The sequence below is a fragment of the Notamacropus eugenii genome, chromosome 7 (assembly GCF_028372415.1).
Source record: "Notamacropus eugenii isolate mMacEug1 chromosome 7, mMacEug1.pri_v2, whole genome shotgun sequence".
Classification (NCBI taxonomy): Eukaryota; Metazoa; Chordata; class Mammalia; order Diprotodontia; family Macropodidae; genus Notamacropus; species Notamacropus eugenii.
Window position 1 is genome coordinate 71,982,941 of NC_092878.1, and position 14,828 is coordinate 71,997,768.

The 14,828-nt window shown below is 37.3% G+C and overlaps 1 protein-coding gene across 18 annotated transcripts in view; it reads left to right on the forward strand.

The window, feature by feature from the left end:
* FLRT2 (fibronectin leucine rich transmembrane protein 2) overlaps positions 1-14,828 on the forward strand; it is a 124,511-nt gene that overhangs the window by 40,840 nt on the left and 68,843 nt on the right. For 5 of the 18 annotated variants that reach the window (XM_072622394.1, XM_072622396.1, XM_072622399.1 and 2 more), the window contains exon 2: positions 6,394-6,575. The exons of the other annotated variants lie outside the window; for them this stretch is intronic. The gene's annotated coding sequence lies outside the window, so the exon portion shown is untranslated. The remainder of the gene's footprint in view (positions 1-6,393; positions 6,576-14,828) is intronic. 18 annotated transcript variants of the gene reach the window in all.

Here is a 14,828-nt window from a genome sequence, read left to right on the forward strand (position 1 = left end):
TAATTTCAAAAAGTATGAATTCAAATATAAGCGGCCACTTTAGCAGATTCATCATTCACACTAATTGGGACTTATTTGTAATGCATTTGATATTACACGTGTTTTCTGTCTCTGAGATTTGAATCCAGTTTTGGAAGACCTTCTACAAAGTTTCTGCAGCTGCTGACAAAGAAGTATATAATTCTCCTTTTGATGCTGGATGGTAATAGGGGTGATACATATACCCAGAGAAAGGAGAATGCAGCCTGCAGTGAGAAGGTAGCTATTTATCAAGGTGTCTTACAATCTCAGTTTATGTTGTTGTAAAATGTTAGTGTGAATGTTCCATAGGATTCTATCTGCTGCAAATTTGTCACTGGTTGTCAGTGTCCTGGAAGGAATAAGGATATAAGCTCCGTGTTTTATTCCAGTCAACTTAATTTTATTCACAATTTCTTTGCTCTCATTTTCAGAGACTGACTACCAGGGACACTTTCTTAATGGTGCCATCTGTTAGATTATGAATTGCATGGAACGAGCAGTGAAAATATACTAAGATTGTTGCGATACCGTGGCAGGTAGACAGACAAGGCAACCTGATACATTGCTTCTGCCTCCATGAAAATACTATTTCCATTATTATAGCAAATGAAATCCTTGACAGCCAATAAAGTTCTAGAATGGTTGCCCTGGTATACAATGATACAATAAGAATAAAATAAAATAGCAGCATACCAGAAGCCATTTGAGCTAGTCTGGTATATTATACTTCTTTAAAAACGTACCTTGATATGGCCTTGCATATAATTTTCCAGATTCATTAGACTTGTAAGCATCACCAGCCTTTGGTAGTATTGTAAATAGGTGAAACTTGGCATTGGTGGTCCAAGACAGATAGCTCTAGGTTTTTTTCTTCATGACATACGTGGGGCCTCCTTTCTATCTACTCTTCTTAGGTACGCAATAGCTTCCTCTTCTGTCCTAGTAAAATTATGAAAAACAAAAACACAAAATGCTGCCAGCTATTAGGAAAGTATCTGAAATGCATATGTTGTAAGGTATAATCGATAGATTATCTATAGTGATAAAATGTTTCTTTTATGAAGTTTCAAAGAAGTGGAGTCTTATGGTAGAATTGACTTGGAACCTGGAACATAATTTGGGGGACTTTCTCCTAACCAGGATGGATAGTTCTATTTTACATCTACTTTACATATAGACAAGACTACCTTTGTATGCAGAATTTCTGTGTGGGCCATCCCGTACTGACCAAAAGACCATGTTTTCTCACAAAACAGTTTCATAAAAATCAAAGATTAGTGGTAGAATGTTGAGTTACTTTTTTATCCCATGGATTTTCTTTTTTTTAGGATAATCCTATTTTCTTTTGAACTTTGACCATGGGACAACTCGTGGCAGTGTGTGTGTGTGTGTATGTGTATGTGTGTGTGTGCGTGCGTGTGCGTTTTCATGATTGTTTTAATGGCTAAGATGGTTTCTAATGGAAGCACATGAATTCCCCTGTCTCTGATATACTTATGAGGTAATACTAGGTCCATAACAGGAAAGAATGTTGTCATGCAATTGCATCACTGTTTTCAAGATGAAATGTATTGATATTTTAACAGTATAAACAACAAGAAGAGTAATTGCTCAGAGTGGCCCGAGGGAAGTAATCCAATGGAATCCAGCAAAGGGAATTTTAGACCAAGGGGAAAAAATCAATTACATGGTAATAGAATCTCCCAAGAAGAGACATAGTTGAATGGGTCATGGAAATTGAAAGCTGTTGAGCATCAGTGTGGTATAATGACAAGTTTTCTATGAAAGGACCTATCCTCACCTTTCTAATTAGAATTTCATTTATCTAATGTCATCATTATAAAGAAGACTGAATCTCTCCATCAGGAAATACAGAATTTTGTACATAGGCATGCAGTCATTTGTAAACCACTAGAAAAATGATGCCTAGGGAAGCCTTGGGCAATTATTCCCCTTTCTTCTCTGGAAATCAGTGTAAAATGAAGATGTTGTACTAAGTGACCCTTAAATTTAGTTCCTTTTGGATCTCAATTTTTTCATGGTATTTTTTTCTTTTCAATTTATTTTTTTCCCAATTATCAAGCACTCATTTTTTTCTCCCTCTGTATGAGTAGTGACCAAAAAAAGGATTTTTTTGTCTGCAGAATCATAAGGATAATGAGTAGAACCATAGGGCAGTTTTTAGTCATACCTTTTTCCAGAAGTGATCGTAGAAATGATTTAAATTTTGTTTCTCTAGTAAGAGCTGGAAAGACTGTGTGGACGGAGGGAGAGTGTTAGTGAAGCTGGAGGAAAGTTTGTGGATGTGGCCATGACTTCACTTGGAAACAGATTCATCCACTCATATCTACCAATTATGGGATCTTGGGACATCTTACTATATAATGTTACCCACGTACACTCCTCCAAGGTGGATGAATCTGAAATATATGGTATGAGGAAAATAGATATAATCATTTAGATTAATTTGCACTTACTCACCAATCGTGTTCATCCCCGTGGTGGATTTCCAAACTGAAAAGATGAATACATCCCAAGGCGGAAGGCCTGAATGGTGTTATTCTAGGGAGAGGGGGAGGGAGCAGCAGGGCTTAAGGCAAGATCACTAGAGTAAGTGGACATGGATAGATGAATTTGTTTCAATATGCAGTTAAACTCTATGGCATAGAGTGAACTTAACCAATTTGTCACTGTTGTTTGTCCTTCATTCTTGAAGAGAACCGATGATGTAAGTTAGGAAAGTACAGTCTTGACTTGCAAGTGAACTGGACCCATTTATCTGTCTGTCAATAAACATTTATTAAGTATCTACTATGTGCCAGGAACTGTGCTAAACAATAAAGATTAATATTATGTGATATTTTTTAAATGAGGGCTCTATAACTTTAAAAAATGTGAGAATCTTTTGATCTAAATGATTGCTTTTATGTCATTTTTATTGTATTAGTGCAAAAGAGGTTTATGTCTGTAGTGGTGATTTCTTAACATGATAAAGAAATAAATCAACTTTAATTTTTTTATCATATAGTCAATATTTTTATATTTGTTCCATCTTACCATTTATTAGATTATAGGCTATAGATAATTAACTCTGGAATGAATGAGCATTTCACAGGAAAGGAAACTGAAACTTAAGGAGGCTCTTAACCACCAGAACTCTGATATTTTTACATATTAGGTTAGTAGTGAATTGTTGCATCTTGAATATAGTCATTGCCAGGCTGCAAAATTTCGGTTTTGAAGTTAGCAGATGTGATATATAACCAGAGAGTTACAAAGTCATAGATAGACTTGTGCTACCTCATTTTAATAGTAAAATCCCAGTTCTGTCACCTCTTTTTCTCTCCCTTATTCATAGCTCTTTCGGATTAGAATAAAATAAATCATTAAAAACTGCCCTTGTTGAAGCAGAAGAAATGCCTTAGCTGACAAATATGGGCGTATTGCTCAAAGACTGTATTGCTGTATACTGCTCTGAATACTCAAGGTGGTACTAATAATCTCATTATTTATGTAATCATAAATATGCCTTGCATCTGAGTGTCACTTATATGCCATTACATTTCTCAAAATAAATCTGTCACATTCATTTGAAAATAAAACATAGATGTATGATACAAGACAGGTGGAATTTCCAGTTGTTTAAATGTATTGTGTGTAAAAATGACCTTGACGAGAGTCTGCTACTTGGAGTTTATGCAGTATCTTTAAACCCCAAAGCTCCTTAGCATTATTAATAGTGATAACATTGTCTCTACAATGCAAGAAATGTTAGTGTCCAAATTTAGCATCACCATTGGTGTCAATACATGAAGACATGTGTTAAAATATCTCAGGCTCTGTTTCCTCAAGCTCAAGTCATTGGTTTAGATGTCAAATTAGGATAAGGGCAGGGAGGAGGGAAGAGGCGTTGCTATTTTAGGTGATCACACTTGAAGACACTTGGAAACAGCAAAGGAAAAAGGGGAAGAACTCTTATAAGTTAGTCATCAAGGGAAATGTATTCCAAATTGGATGATTTATATGTGCTGTTTAGAATTTGTGGGGCCTTGTAGAAGTTTAGGAAGCGTAATGCATTTTGTTTGAAAACAGTTACATTATCTTAAGGGGGAACCCATTACTTAGTACTATTCCAAAAGGATAACATTAGCCTTTGAATGGGTGGAAGTACTCTGACAGGGCTAGAGAAAAGCCCTGGTTATCCCAACTTTTCCCTTCATCAGTATGCTGGGGCAAAACAGTCAAACAAGCAAAACATCATGGAGTATTATTGCCAATAATAATAAAGGCTAGCGTAGGAGTAATTGACAAGTACAGATTTGGTACCCTGCTGACAAGACTAGATCCACGAAAAGAAATAGAAATTTGGAATAGAGGAAAATATAAATACAATAAAGCTTAGCATTCTTTTACTAGAACAGTTCAGATGGTTCAGGCAATAATAATTGTGGAGGAAAGGGAGGAAAATTGATTTTTTTTCTGGATAAAGGTATCAGTTTGCCACTTTGCTTGTCTGGATGCAGCTAGGTGGTTCAGTGGGTAGAACACTGGGCCTGAAATCAGGAAGACCCAAGTTCACATTCTGCCTCAGTCACTACTACTTTTGTGAACCTGTGTAAATCACTTTAATCTCTGTTTGCCTAAGTGTCCTCAACGGTAAAATGGAGATAATCATTGCATTTACCTTCCAGGGTTGTTCCAAGGACAGAATGAGATACTTATAAAGCACTCACCATAATGTCTGGCACATAGTAGGCACTTAATAAATCCTCCCGTTTTTTCTTCCCTGTATTCATTCCTTCTTTCCTTCCTTCCTCTTGCATATTTGGTCTAATTCTCTGTGTCTTTATTCATCATGAATGACCCAAAAGTATCCAAACCTACTTTCAGTAGAAAAAAAAAAAGAGTGCTTTGGTCTGAAATATATTGACATTGTAGTCACCATATAGTTGTTGAATTCTAAGTGTAGTAACAACCAAAACAGTATCCATTCAATAGATGAAACAGAACTTAAGAAGACAGTTTATTCTCCCCCAGGAGATTCCATGAGTTGGTTTTTCAGAATAAGACACATTCCACAAGGAAACCTGAGACATAATTGCAACTGTATTGTTCATAAGGTAGTATTTGGTATATTCTGTTTCATTCCTCTAACGGTAACAATATTCTTTGAAAAAGTGAGTCAACCTCTGTCTTCCATTTACTGTACTTCTAACCCCACCTCCAACCCATTTACTTAACATTTCTACAACATAACTATTTCCCTAATATGGATTTTGGAAAATATGCTGTATAAATACCTTTAGTTCATATCTCTACTTCAGAATGTTGCAGATTTTTTTCTGTTGTTATTTTTTCTATTCTCATACCCTAAATGCATGGAAGTTAAATGTTAATTGTGAGTAAAAAGGACTATTTAGTATTTTAGTTCTTTCCAACCAGCAGCATGAATATGTATGTATCTCCTTACTTTGCCTTAGCTTACCCAACTAAGAACCAAGAAGAAATACTTTCTAGAGGTACAGCTGGGTCATTCAACAACTAAATACAGTTATAGTTGAGTCATCTTAGTCACGTTCTTCTAGATGAGTCTTAGAGAGCTGTCCAATAGTTTTTGTTTTTGTTGTTTGTACTTCACTCTCGAAGAGGACCATGACTTCAGGAAGGTGATGCCATGACTCGCAAGTGAAATGGATTTAAGTGAGGGAGGGGTGTGCAAGGTCACCAGACTCACTTTCTCCTCGGTAGTCATCTGAGTCCAGTGGCAAGGTATAGATCAGGACAGCTGGAGATGATCCCGCATGCAGTGGGAGACCTTTGCTTTCTAATGTGTGCATACACCAAATGGGTCTATAAAATAAGCATTTTTTTAGAGTGGCCTATGTGTTCTGCACATACATGTATATATACACACATGTATTCCCCCTAAAAATGTCAAGGCCACATATATTCCTTTTATAAAGTCTTATTGAAAGTATACTTTCTTTCCTTGAAATCAAGACCATCTTAGGACATGTGGGACCTTTAAATAACTTATAGAAAACACAGGCTGCCTAAGAAAACCATTCTCATTGTTTTATGGACACAGGCAAATGTCGTTGAGAATTTAAATTAAAAAAAAAACAAAAAGCAGACTTAAAATCTCCTTAAGTCTAAAATACAAAAGCTACAGGGGTAATTGTTGCCATGGTATTTTTGGTGTCAATCATCACAGGGTATTTTTAACTTTGATAGTTGTTGGCTGACTTTTCAGGGACCAGGGAAGTGGTAGGAGTCACTTCAGGTTAACCCTGGTATTGGGAGGAGTCTAAGCTTAGGCTAGAGAATTCAGTTAGCATAATCATTCTCCTAACCACTTCTTTGCCTATGTAGGCTCTATCACAAGTGGCTCCCCTCCCCTCTCTTGGTGGTGATGTGACAATGTCCTGTGTGTTGGCATCTGCATCATCTTTACTGTGCTGGAGCTCTCAGAGAAAATGAAGTTTCCTACATACTCAGCATATCCCTTGTACCCTCAACCAGCCTGAGGCTACTCCAGGTGTCAAAAGGAACTGGTAGGATTCTTGCAGTGGGTAGGGTGGCGCTTTTTTGGGGGGAGGGGCTTCACTTAGGCTGTACTTACTCTGCCTATGGGTAAGACTTGACCCAAAATTCACTCTTCCAGGCTCTAGGTCCCCTTGAGAGGGTTTTTCTTTTTTCCATATATGGTGATAGTGGATTTTCCAAACTGGCATTTTAACATAGATTGTTAGGTCACTTTTCTTGCTATTTCCTACATGCAGATTCTGATATGAGGGGAGAACATAGGGACTTAGCCCTAGCACTCACTCTACCTGCACCTATAAATCAAAGGATTTCCCTAAGGGGAAACTCAGCCCTATGGAGATCCATACTGAGACTCCCCCTGCCCCCTGACCATTTGCACTAATTCACAGTTGTGTGATTTTTACCTTTCATGCTCTGGATCACATCTCTACTGTCTGTATCAACTCCCTCCCTCTGACGATATGTTAACTCTTTGGCTGTTCATACTCTATGCCTTCAAATTCCAAGGGAGTAATTATTAACAATTACAGGAAGCTGTGAACCTCCTTTGCCCTTCCACATATAGCTCTCTGTCTTTCAAGTGAGACATCCTGAGATAACATCCTAATATCTAAGAGAATAGGACTGTGTACAGTTCCATTAAAGTCCTGAACATGGGACTGCTAGGAGTACAAAAAACTGAAACTCCCCCCTTGACTACCACTCTTAAATGTTCTCTGGATAATGTAAAAAGAATATTCTGGACCAAAATATGCCTGACCAGATTATAGATCAAAGATTTAGAGCTGGTAGGAACCTTAGAGGTTATTACCAGGCCCTTCATTTTATGAATAACGTCCCCTTCTCCCTACCCCTCTTTCCTTGAATGTTGTCTGGCAACCAGACGTCTTTCTTTCATCATGGGAAAAGACTGAGATCCCAGTTCTTTTCCTGGCCCAGAAATATGTCCTTTACCATCCCTCACTGCATGCAGAAAAAGACAAAATGACTCAGGCTTTCTTTTCTATGATATTGTAGGAAAGATAGGGCAAAGGCAACATGAGAAATCATTTTTGAGTGTTAAATTCTACACTGTATGCATCAAGTTCAGCCTTTAAAGATAAACATTAGAGACAGGAAACTTTTACAGTCCTAATAAAAATCTGAGGAAAGTCAAAGTAAATATGGTGTTTTCAAATCTTCCGTCTTGGTTTATCTCTTTAGAGGCTCACTTGGTGTTTGCATGAATTCCATTATAACTGCTAAAGAAACTAAAGTCTACTTGTTAAACACAGTGATGGGGCAATGGCATAACACCAGTACTGCAATGATGTTTTTGAGGTATTTAGCCGAGCTCTCAGAGGGATTGTGCGTTGGCAGTAAAAATGAACCAAAGTACTGTCATTAACAAGCCATTTTCCTTTAAAAGGTTTGGCCAGATTGAATTTTAGGATCATGCCAATTAATTGTGACAGTGAGCCTTAGTGGTATATTTATAATATGCTGGTATGTCCATTTCAGCCACCACACTATACTGCAGAACACCCCTTCCCAACGTGGGCATATCGTCTTTCAACTTTAAGAAAAGTTCAGGAACAGAAAGTGACAAGCTTTCACACCAAATCAGACTGTGCATCCACATTGTCCTTTCTTCCATGACTTCTGGTATTGACAGCCATCTCTGACAAGGGCGGAGCTGGCATTTTGACATATAAGTTATACCTTGTGTTCTTTGGCACACATTTTCTTGTTCCTGTGTCAAATTGGCATCAAGTTTGAAAGGTGAAAGGCTAAGTTATGAAAAGGCTTCCAATTCTAGCTCGGGAATAGGGTACATGTATGGATGTTGCATACTATTCATTAAATAATCTGAATAACAAATACATACAGAATGCATCTCCTGTTTTTCTCTTGACATGTGGATTGAAAATTCAATTTACTTCACAAACCTAAGTACAGTACTAAGAGCAGCTAAATGAATCCTTACATTTGGTAGCCATATAAATATTTTTAATAACCCATAGTCATGATTTAATTAGCACACTTAAAAGGCAAAATGGAGCACAGGGCATCTGGTTTTTATAGCAAATGGATTTCCTTGTGTTGTATTTATTCATTAACTGTCCTATTACTTTTTTCAAATTATCATTGGCAGTTTTATATATTCTACTACAGTTTGTTTTCATTGCATGAGGGATAGAATAATAAAAAAGAGTTTAGACATCAAAATATTCAGTTTCAAGTGTTTGTAATATCTTTTCTGTGAAATGAGTAAAGTATTTTGATTCAGCTGAATGTTATAATCAGGTGTTTTACAGTGGCAATATTCTATCTTGGGTCCTTGTGATATCCTAAATATTCTAAACCAACAAAATATTTGTCTGTTTTGCTCCAGGGTGAGATGGTTTATAAATAGATATGATTTTCTTCTGTATAGGATGATGCTAGGTCATATGGTTTTATGTGTAGCATGTCACTTTAAGAATTGCTATAATGTGGGCTTGAAGCCCTTTCTAGAATTACTTCTAGAATTGAAGCAGTCATATTTTTTCCATCCAAGTTGGCCTCAATAAATTTGATCAGAAAAAAGGAAAGGAATTTATTCATGATTCTTCTCAAATTCTTAGATTGTTGAAGAGTGCTGATTTCTTAAATTTCTGCTTAACTCTTCATGATTAGCAGCTGTGACCAATATAAATTAATATAAATGGTAGTAGATGTATGGGAAAGGGTAGATAGTCTATACCTTATATACTGTATCTGACTTTTTCAATATATGTCAGTTTTCTTCTTTAGAGGTTTTAAGGGCTAGAAGAAAAGTTCAGGAAACAAGTATTTGAGGATTACTGCAGAAGATAGTTTCTTGGATTTCATAAAAAGATAAATGTAACAGTTAATACTTTTTTGACATCTATATTTGATAATGGGTTGATCCCAGCCAATAATGAGGCAGTCTGTGGAGGGCTTGAAAGAACATATGGTTCTCTTATTCCTTTTTTATTTATTGTCTAGACCTCACAATTAATACTTCATTGTACTTATTTTTCAGTCTCTGAACTGTAATTCAGCATATCCTTTTCTGCTTTCAGAATTCAACTATTTTGCTATCTGATTCTTTTCAGAGGCACCAGGACTAAATGGATAGTTTACCTTTGGAGACAGAAAGACCTGGGTTGAGCCTAGCCTTAGGCATATTTGCATGTATTGCTTTGTTCAGTCATTTTCAGTCACGTCTGACTCTTCGTGATCCCACGTGGGATTTTCTTAGCAAAGATACTGGAGTGGTTTCCCATTTCGTTTTTCAGCTAATTTTACAGATGAGGAAACTGAGGGAAATAGGGTTAAATGACTTGCCCAGGGTCACACAGTTAGTAAGTATCTAAGGACAGATTTGAACTCAGGAACATGAGTCTTCCTGATTCTAGGTCCAGCACGCTTAACTACTATAATACCTAGCTACCATTGGCTAAATAACCCTAGACAAAATCACTTTACCTCACAATGCTCAAGGCAGCCTTCTAGGACTATAAATGTGGAAACAATCAGACTTCCATTGATTAAAAATAAAAAAAAGTTCTAGAGATACTCTATCCAGTGAAATCACAGGTTTAGCCCGTACTTAAATACCATTAATTGCTCCCAAATAATTATAGGAAGGATAAAAAATAAACTCCTTACCTTCTAAAATAAAGCCTCAACCAGTCTTTTTAATTCAGTTCAATTCAACATTTACTTTGTATCTACTAAGCCCAAGGGACATTGTATTAGATCTTGTAGGATCCTTTACTCCAAACACCATGGTATTTTCAGTCCTTGAACCGACTTTAAGTTTTCTTACCCTCTTGCATTGGCTTATATTGTGGTCTTTTACTGTTAAGCTATTGTTGCATGCAAGCAATAAACTCTGAATTTTTTTCTTCACCCATTCCTATAATAACAATTTTCCAAGATCCCACTCAAATCTGCCACCTTCCATGAAAAGCCCTATAGCCCTCCAGTTCAGAGTGATCTTTATTCCTCTGGATTCATCCACAATGCTGCATATTTAGCAGTCATGCGTGCACTGCCTTGTCATAACTCTTACATTCTTGTCATTTTTATTCCATTGTCTCTCTACCGTCTCTCCCTTACTCTCCTCCTCCCCCCTCTTTCCTTCCCTCTCCCTCTTTCCTTTACCCTTCCCTCTCCTGTTTCCCTCCAACATATTCCTCTACTTTCTCCCTCTTCTGTTTTTCTGCCCCTCTCCCTCTTCCCTCTCTGTCTCCATCTTTCTCTTCCCCTGCCCCTCCTCTTTCCTTCTCCCAGTTCCCCCTCTCTTCTCCCACTCCCTTCCTTCTCTGTTTTTATCCTCTCCTCCTTTTTCTCATCTCCTTTTCATCTCTCCTTTTCTCTCTCTCCCTCTTTCTTAAAGGTGCCGAAGCAGTTATCTAGTGATATAAAGAAAAGCATTGACGAGTTTTTCTTTTAGCTCAGGACAGAAAAACCTCTATGACTCCTTGGGGCTCTGCTGAGAATCTCAGCAGCTGTTGGAGCAACAGAATGCAAGAGGGGATTGTTTGGTGGTTAGAGCATAGGGAGAATTCAGGCATCAAGTGTCTTTACTTCTATTCTTGGCTTTACCACTATCTTACTTATTTGGGGCAGTCCCCTTTACCTCCACTTCCTCATCTACAACAATAGCTATAAAGCATTAATTTTCCAGACTGTTTCCATGTGCAACAGGATAACTTAGCTGTATTTAAACTTTTGACATTCTCAGACCAAAAAAAATGCATTGCCATTAGAAGTTGGGCCAGGTCTGAGTGTTCATTGGAATGAGTTAAGTTTATATTATTTCTATCAATGAACTATATTGTCTTTTGTCACTATGTATCACTCATGTTCTCCAGAGGGAGGGGTTGGAATGGTGCTGCTCTGAGTGTGTGGTTAATGAGATTTCTGTAGGTGGGCCATAGGTTACTTTCTGCTGGCATTAATACTTAGAATACATTGCCACACTTTTGATCTTTCTGGCATGACTTATATTTTATTTAGGATTGCCAGATATTGCCTGTTTGTCATCCCAAAGAGAACAGGGCCAGACTTTCCATTACTTTTGGCAGAGCTATATTCTAGTGGTAGATGAAAGTGAATGTGACTAGGTGATCTTTGAAGTCTTTTGCCTCCACCAACAGGGTCTGTAGACTTTCAAAACAATAAAGACCAGTGAGAGAGAAAGCCAGAATGGGCTTTGTTTTTGTCTCTGAACTGCCTTGTATTCTGCCTGAACTGTTCTTACTTTGCTTCCCTAAATAAGTTGAAGGCTTTTCTTTTCTGTCTAGAGGAATTTAACCACATGGCTCCTATTAAACCATTATTCTATGCAGAAAAATGTTCCAAAAATTTCTTGTGTGGGCACAGCCACCTTATCTTAAATAGCAATTCATCTTGGTTTAAAGACTGTGAGGATTCAGATAAACCTTCTCTCTAACTGTGCTCTCTAGTCAAGCAATAAACCTTGTAAATGAAATGCTGTATCAAAGGATGCTAGAAATTGGAAGGCTCCTGAGAAATTCTCCAACTCAACTGTCTTATAACTAAGAATTCAACTAAGGCCCCAGAGTGGTTAAGTGCTTTGCTCAAGGTCATAAGCTAGTTTGCTATTGCAGGCTCTTCATAACTTATTTTTCCAGCCCTGTTATACTTTTTTCCTGTGTTCCCTTAAAATCTCACTAACTTGACATTCTTTTTACTCGGAGTATATGACATCCCATCTTCCATTTTCCCTTCACTCAGCCCCTTCCTTATCTTCTCCATGAAGCCCTTCCTGATGTCCTCAATTTCTAGTGCCTCCCATCCCAAATTATCGTATATAATTAGACATTTAGCAGTGACTTAAATCTTGGAGAGCTTGTGGCTAGAAGTTGACCTCATAAAGAGAAGAAAGTTGACTCCATAAAAGAGAAGAAAATAATAGGAGACTTGGAATGCCAGGAAATGGAAGCATATTGAGGGGTGGCCATGGTAAACCCTTTGAACATGCTGCAGCTGCAATGGAATGAAATCCACTACAGTGTAGGGAAGAAGTGAGGCTACCCTAGCAGAATATCCAAACCATCACCAATAAATTCTGGTTCATGAATACCAAAGTAAAAGACTATGGATAGGGGCTAAAGGACATTGAGTAGAGCTGATTATAGGGCTGTACAGGTGAGAATAGAGATGATGGTCCCTATTCTTGTCCTCTTTCTCTTCTATTTCTTCCTCTCTCCCAAGGGAGAAAGAAATCTCTTCCTTTTGCTATCCTTATTTTTATTGAATTTGTTCACTTTTTGTAGGTAGTGTGTGTTCTCTTTGTTTTAAAAAAGAAAATGACATGCATGAATTTTCAATTAAACAAGCATTTATTTTCCCTCCTATTCACCAGAACTGAACTTTAAAAATAACAGACTTCATAATAAATATATATTGTCCGATAAAACAAATTCATATATTGGTCATGTCCAAAAATGTCTGGGAAAAGCATGTTTGCTCCTCTGGCATAGCATGGTTTATTATGACGCATCAGAATTCTGAAGTTACTTAAAGTTAATTTTCTTAATAATGTCAACATCACCTTATATATTCTACTTCTGCTCAATGAACTCAGCCTCAGTTCATAATTTTCTTAGTTTCCTCTGAACCTGTCCATTTTGTCATTTCCAATACATTATAATGTTCCATTACATCAATATGCCATGATATTTATATATGCATGAGGCCTTTCCCCCTTTCTTTGATATATTTGGTGTAGTAGTACCACTGGGTGAAAGACTGTACAAAGATTAGTACTTTTGTGGGCATAGTCCCAAATTGCTTTTCAGAATGGTAGGATCACTTTACAGATCCAACAATACCTTAGTCTGCCTTTCCCTAAGCCCCAGCAACATTTCTCATTTTCATTTTTTATACATGCATATCCAAAAGAAATGGATTTCTCAAAGATATGGTTCAGTGTCTGTCCTTAGGAATAGATACTAAGAAGAGCAGGCCTATGTTTGTGCTGGGACATTATAAATTCCTCTGGTATCCTTGGCTAGAGGGTTTCTAAATGGAACAGATATTTTTGAAAGTATTGATTATGCTCCACCAAAGCAGAGAAGATCAAGTAATTCTGGACCTAGATTCAAGTGATGGTATTCTGATAGGACAGGCAATAATGCCTGTATCAGCTAATTCACAGAGTAGTCTGAGCATCAGAAGAAAGAATGTATATATTTTACAAACCTTTAAGTGCTAAATATGACACTTTATTGCTCTAAATGCCATATAAATATTATTATAACACAGGGTGCTCCAAAAGTCTCAGGACTATTTTAAGTCAATAACTCTTCCTCTCTAAATCATTCCACTAGAGACTAATCTCTAATTTGATATTAATACATTGATTATCATACATTTACCCAGAGTCCCCCTCAACTATTTTATTGTCTATTTTATATCTCACCATCCTGTTCATGGCATATACTAAGAAATGTTGTCAAATGATTTGTTTAAATCCATATATACTGTGCCTAGCATCCCCTCCCCCAATCAAGCATCATCTCTACCATGCAGTATTTCCTGAACCACCACCCCCAGCTGCTTGTGGCTTCCACTTCCCATAAATGTATTTATTTGGAAAAGATTTTGCACATACTTATGTGTACATTTTCCCCCAAATAGAATATAAGCTCCTTGAAGGCCGTGATTATTTTTTTCTCTTGTATCTTCAGAACATCTCTACAATGCTTGACACATAATAGGCACTTAATTAATGCTTGTTGATTGCTTTTTGCTTGATTGCTTCTTTAGTGAATGCTTCAGTTAAGTTGCCAAAGAAACCTGTTATTAGCTGAGGAGTTACCCCAGTCTCCAAACCTTCAACAATAGGGCTTCACTGAGAGCATGAAACCATCACTAGAATGCAAAAGAGTATGCTCTCTGCTGTCTCAGATCTTGGTACATTGACACCATCTGCCTTCAAAACGGCAGCTGTCTGGGTTATACAAGACTTGGTAAGGATACTTCTGCTGGCAACCACGGATGATTTACAAACTTGTTTATTTGCGAACTTGCCTGTCTTTCTTCTGACTAGGCAACCCATTGATTTCACCAGTGACTAATAATCACTGCACAATGATCTTCAGTCACTTCCAATCTGTGTTGTTCTTGAAATACTATCTGGTGGGGGCAGTCTTTAAAAGCCAGTTGCTAAACTCACTGGGAGCAACTTGATTTTCATTCATATTCAGGAGTGTTAGTATTCTGTGGGTTTGCTTGAC